This window comes from Asparagus officinalis, chromosome 3, assembly GCF_001876935.1.
Source record: "Asparagus officinalis chromosome 3, Aspof.V1, whole genome shotgun sequence".
Lineage (NCBI taxonomy): Eukaryota > Viridiplantae > Streptophyta > Magnoliopsida > Asparagales > Asparagaceae > Asparagus > Asparagus officinalis.
This window is the reverse complement of record NC_033796.1, coordinates 18,508,905-18,515,361: the sequence shown is the minus strand read 5'-3', so window position 1 is coordinate 18,515,361 and position 6,457 is coordinate 18,508,905. Positions and strand designations below refer to the sequence as shown.

The window sequence follows — 6,457 nt, the reverse complement described above, 5'->3', positions numbered from 1 at the left end:
ATCTCTCAACCTCACATACATAATCAACTATCATATTATCTCCAAAGCCCTCTACTTTTAATCTTTTGAACGTACAAAAACTGCGAAACCCTCTCCCAATGATATAATCTTTTGCACGGACAAAGACTACGAAATCTTCGCATCTCGCACAATATTCTTGAATCAGGATACGCCCTCTGCTAACCTTGAATTACAAGAATATTGGCTTTCTCTCATCTGCTTGCTTTTTTTCTCTAACAATAAAAGAATATATATAGGGAAACCAAAACTCTATCTCCAACCTAACTTCTTAATTAGAATAGGATTCAAACTCCTAATCATAATAAGACTCAATATCCTAATCATGATAGATCTCTAACCCTTCTAATTCTCATGAAGTTATACAAAGAATCAAAGACACTACCTCAACAATATTCACCTTGGATTTGATTCCCAAACTCCTTTGAAGATATATCATCGTCGTCTTGAAACTTTGTCTCTCCCCACTAGAGTATTCTATTCCTTTTCGCACTTCAAATCAAAGCGCATGCACTCCAATTGGGACGTCCCGTGACCCTCGCTATCATCTGCTTTGCTATGGCGCCTCCACCTCTCTTGTGCGCACCAAGAGATCTTCGTCACCTCTGACATTAGAAACAAATCAACCATGCTTGTCCTCCCAAACTGAACTTGACCGTAGCCTTCCCTCACTTGCTGCCCTCTTACTCCACCTGCATCACTCGTCTGGAATCATATGAGTGCACCTCTTATACTCCACACTACGAGCTGGATGCCTCTATTTCCTCCATCACTTGGCTTGGAGCGAATATGAGTGCTTAACTGCTTATTGTCTTCAAGTCCAATGCCACCATCTTTATCTCCCTGTATGTCACTCGGTTGTGCCCGCTTGTAAACTTCACCTAATTTGGCACTGTCCTCCTCGAGTCTACACACCAACTAACTACTGCTCCCGCGATGACTCTGAATAATTATATGCTTATAACTCTACTGTTAGAATCACATCTGATTCTCTATACCAGTCTCATCCGTCGCATACTCATTTGCCCTATCTGCCATCAGATTTGTCTTGTCGTTCAATAGCGGAATATCAAATTTCGGACCCGAAGAAGTCATCATCCTCTAACCACAATCAAAATTTAAATCAGTCACTAGAGAGATTGAATTTAATAAAACCGACGTCAAAAACAAACTCAACACGTCAAAAAACCTAGGAACGATTCCTGGATCACCAAAATCCGCCTCTAAATCCTCGATTAAAAGACAAATCAATATGCACCGTTGGATTTGATTTAATAGTATGTAAGCAAATCCTCACCCATGTGAACAGTATTCCCGCTGTCGCTACAGAATTTTTCTGCTAGAGTACATTTCCCTTTTTCTTCATCTTGATTCTTGTAATGCCGTCGATCTTCACTTTTGTACGACGTCATCTTCTATCTTGTGAACTCGTTCCCAGATCCATTATCATGGTTCTGATACCATTTGTTGAGGAATTTTAGTCTCCATGCCTACTATGATTTATGCAACTTGAAAACCAATTCACAATCAACAAGATATAAAACAACCACAATCAGGAAGAAAAACATCAAGATTTACGTGGTTCGGTCGACCAAATTCGACCTACGTCCATGGGTCAACAATACGAGAAATCCACTATGTATTAGGGAGAACTACAAGAAGAACCACTCAACTCTCATCTCTTAATCTCTTAACCTCACATACATAATCAACTCTCATATTATCTCCAACGCCCTCTACTTACAATCTTTTAAACGGACAAAGACTGCGAAACCCTCTTCCAATGATGTAATCTTTTGCATGGACAAAGACTACAAAACTTTCGCCTCTCGCACAATATTTTTGAATTAGGCTACGCTCTCTGTTAACCCTGAATTACAAAAATATTGGCTCTCTCTCTCATCTGCTTGATTTTTTCCTCAAACAATAAAAGAATATATATAGGGAAACCAAAACTCTATTTCTAGCCTAACTTCCTAATTAAAATAGGATTCAAACTCCTAATCATAATGAGATCTAATCTCCTAATCATGATAGATCTCTAATCCTATCTAATTCTCATGAAGTTATACAAAGAATCAAAGACACAATCCCAACAACTATAACATAAAAATGAATTCTTTTGTGAGTAATTAAACACCTTCCAACCTCCTCCAATATTCCTAATATTTCTCTTTCTAGAGAAAGAATAAACTCATTACAAAAAATGTCTTCGTACCTCGATGAGGATCCCCTCCCTCTCATTGAAACAGAAACAATTTCACTGGGCTGTTTGTTTGCCAAAAAAATGAGAAACCCCCCGCATGTCACATTTCAAGAAATCCACCCATTCCACATAGGATTTTGATTTCAACCGATTTTCAAATCACATGTTTGTTTCGTTTTGTGATTTAAAAAAATGAGGATGCCACGTAGGATGCCACGTCAGATTTTTAAGAAGTGTGTTTTCACACCAAAAACCTGTGAAAACACTTGGAAATATTACTTCTATGAATTTTTAATTACTAAAAGCACTGTTGAAACAGTCCATGTGAATAAACCAGATTATTTAAATACTAAAAACACTGTTACTATTGTGGCTAATTTCCTTTTTTTTTTGTTCAAACAAACACAAGAAATGGAAAACTAAAAGCACTGTTACTATTGCGGTTTTTTTTATGTGACTTGGCGGTGAAATGAGGTGATTTCTTTGCGAAACAATAAAAAAAAGGGAAATGTCATGAAAGCTATTGAAATCATTTGAAAACTGAGTTTTCCATCCCGTTTTTTTTTTTCGGAAAACAATCAAACAGCCTCCTTCCTTAATAAAAGGTTGGATTCACCCATTACTGCACTCATACCCCTCCACTATCTTTAACCATGCAATATTCAATACTAAAATCATAATGCTCCCACACCCAAGGAAGCTATGATTATGAAAGATGCATCTTACTAACACCACCTTATAAAAATGAATTCCTCTTGAAGAACACCCACTTACCGTCCAAAATATACCTCACTACTTTCAAATTGAAAACCATCTCTGAAAAGGAAAAACATCCATACTTAAGAGGAACCTCTGCCAAACGTTGGATTCACCCACCAATGTTGATTCACAGTTTTATTAATAAGGCTCAATTCTAGAAAATATTTTGCAATTTCAAGAAGTGACCCTCAAAATTAAGAATAATAATCCGACAAAGGGATGCCAACTTTACATTGCCAAATCAACTCTTCAGGAATCATCTCTGCAATAGGTAAGATGTTCTTGATCTTGGGTTTTCATTTATGGGCGGCCTTATCCCTTCACCACATTTCAAAGAACAAGAAATAAAACTTGATCATGAATCCAGTCTACAATGTCTGCTCTACTGTTGTCCAATGCTATTGTTTGTGGCCGCTTTATACAATAAGCTTGTGAATTGTAGGTTAAACGAGCAAGATGGTATGCAGAGAAATACAGAGCAACAAATTTCTGCAACAAAATTAAGAGAAAATACCTAAAAGAAAAGAGAAATCGAAAATGGAGATGAAATCACAACCAAAGGACAAAACCCAAATTACCCATCAACTACAAGAAGATGATGAAAGACATAGCACGGAAAATTCCCAAAAACTGGAATCAGAGAGCAAAGAGAAAGAACCTGTGACGAAAATTGAAAGACCAAAAGCCCTGGAATCGAGATGAAAGCTTTTATTATTATTATTATTATTTATTTTTTTAGGAACTAGATGAAAGCTTGTAAGCTCTATCCTACCCTCGCTTCACGCAATTGTCCTCTGCTCTTGACTCAGGGTCTGGAGCTCAGCAAAAAATCTCATGTGGGTTCCAGTACACTGTAGTAAGAGAGAGGTGTGGTTGAAGGCGTGCCCCTATCATTTCTCTTTTTAATTTCCCCCTTTCTTCTTTTTCTTTTACATTTAAAAGCAAGCAGAATGTTTATTATTTTCCATTGTAGATACGACGAATAGATAGGATTATGATGTGGGTCAAAATGGGCCAATTAAGTAAGCCCATTGGGCCTGCTTGACCCATTTGATTGCCAACTGGCGAACCGAGCTCCATGTATGTTCATAGGTTTATTAATACTAATCCCAAGCTGAGAACTCGATTTTCATCTATGAGAGAGTGGCGGAGCCAGGATTTTTAACATATGGGGTCCTAAAATTATTGATAATGTAGATTTTACGCACAAATTATTTTAATGACAAACTATAATCCATGGAGCCTTCACAAACTATAATGTTGAAATTGGAGAATTGTTGAAGAAGGGAGTTGGATGGACTTTTTTTTACGTGAACATTGAAAAGGTGGGGAAGGGGAAGGGTTTTAATTTTTCTCTAGTTTGAAAAGGTGGGGAAGGGGAAGGGTTTTAATTTTTTTACTGTACAGTCTGTACTACATGATAAGAGAAATTGGAGAAAAAAAAATCGTGAAAATATGCATCTCAGCAGACTCGAACTCTGGTGAATTACTGGGGTCCTGGAGTGTTAAACCACTGGGCCATTGCTGCACTTATGTTTTTTATATGTAATATCTGGTACATATTTAGATTTTACTGGGGTCCTGGGACCCCATTAAACTCAATGTAACTCCGCCCCTGGACGAAGACAATTTTTAAAGGAAGATTTTAATAAAATTGAGATATTTGTATAGAAGACAAATATTAAGAAGATTAGTTGAATGAATAAAATAGTTTGAATACACTTCAAGACAAAAGTATGATTAAAAGTTCACTTTATTTCCCCCCCCCCCCCCCCCCCCACCCCCCCCCCCCCCCACCCCCCCTCCCCCCCCCCGAAACTCTTCTGGTTAAAAAAAAAAGCCCTTGTAGTTTACTCATTGTAACTTTGTCTCTTGTGTATATCAAGATTATCTTCTACAAACTCTTCTCATGCTGAAATTTCCTGTTGACAAGCGCATAGAATTTGCATTACGAGGCTATCTGTATTAGATTAAGACGGAGTGGACAGTGTCCAACTTGCTTTCCGCAGCCATAAGTTTTGCATATCACTAGTTTCAATGAGTTCAATCGAAATATAAAAGCTATGCTCAACTAAATGACTAGCGCGAATAACTAATAAATATTATTCAAATTGCTTGTAGCCAAAGTTCCAAGTTCGCTCAGCTGTGCGGCTATAATTAACATCTTCGTCTCTGTTACAAAACTTCATCCACTGTCACTGAAAGGGCATAATTTGGTGCGTGCTTTTGCCATTCCAGTAGCTGACAGTTTAAAACTGTGTGTGCGCGTGTGTAGACACACACACACACGCACTAAATCCTTGCGCACTTTTTCAAAGCTCTTTTATGACAACTATCCCATGACGAGTAATGCTAACTGTACTAATAATCTGAGACTATTTTGATACTACAAGATACAATCAGATAAGCATTCTCAAAGGTTAACTTCCTGGCCAAAAATCCAACTGAATGACATGCTGATGGCTTGCTTGCCTCTCCCTTGCGCTCTCTCTTCTAGCCTCCTAAATCTTGGGGCCAAATTGCAGACATAATCTTCGACTCTATTCCGCTCTGCAGAAAATCCAGTTAATTTATCCACCGTCTACCTCCCAACAAGAAACTCGAGAATGTCAGCATATCCTTGCTGTGTACACGCCCAATCTCTGAGCAAATGCAGAGAAATACTCGAAAAGATTGCCATCACGACCGTTATACATTAAGCGAGCAGGCATAGATACTTTATTTCTCATCATGTCAGCAAATGCAAGTGCAGTGCTATCTGCGTCTATTTCGAATAGTTTCTCAGCGAATTTTGTGTATGCAGTCTAGTGTCGATTCTCATCTGAGGCAACTGTGCCACATATTTGTGCTAACTTCACATCTCCATATTGATTGGCACGAAATGAATGTTGCTGTCTCTTATTTCCCTCCCTGTGATCGAAAGATTTAACATAAACTCCGCAAGGCATCATGCACTTCTAAAAATTAAGGGCTAAGCATAAGAATTCTCAAGGGGAAAAATGTTAAATAGGAACTTACCATCGCGGAGCCAACTACATACTGAATTGTAATCTCAATTTGCCTCAGATATCTAACTCTTCCAGATAAATACAGATACCTATTGAGAAGATCACCATATCGGACTGGTTCTCTTCAGCAGTTCCGCTCTCGTCAACAGTCCGAGGAGTGGGACTAGTAGCTATTGCATCTCGAGTTCCATCAAGTATGTAGAATCGTTTGGCATGTAGGAAGAGCTTCTTCAGTAATCATATACCTCCAACAAGTACAAGATTATTATCATCTGGGATCTCCTTAGCATGCTGTCTGAGCTCTTTTAACTTCACGTGGTCCTTGATTTAATTACTTGGCTTACATTGCACAATCGAACGATTATCTCAAACTAGGACAATGTCTTATAGCATATATATCTTTATTTAACTGAAACAAAATAACCAAGTGACACAATGTATTCGTAACTAAAACATAGATGAGACA

General features: G+C 38.0%; 1 pseudogene; it reads right to left on the bottom strand.

The window, feature by feature from the left end:
• The window catches only part of LOC109834709, a 1,715-nt pseudogene continuing 441 nt past the window's right edge, over positions 5,184–6,457 (bottom strand).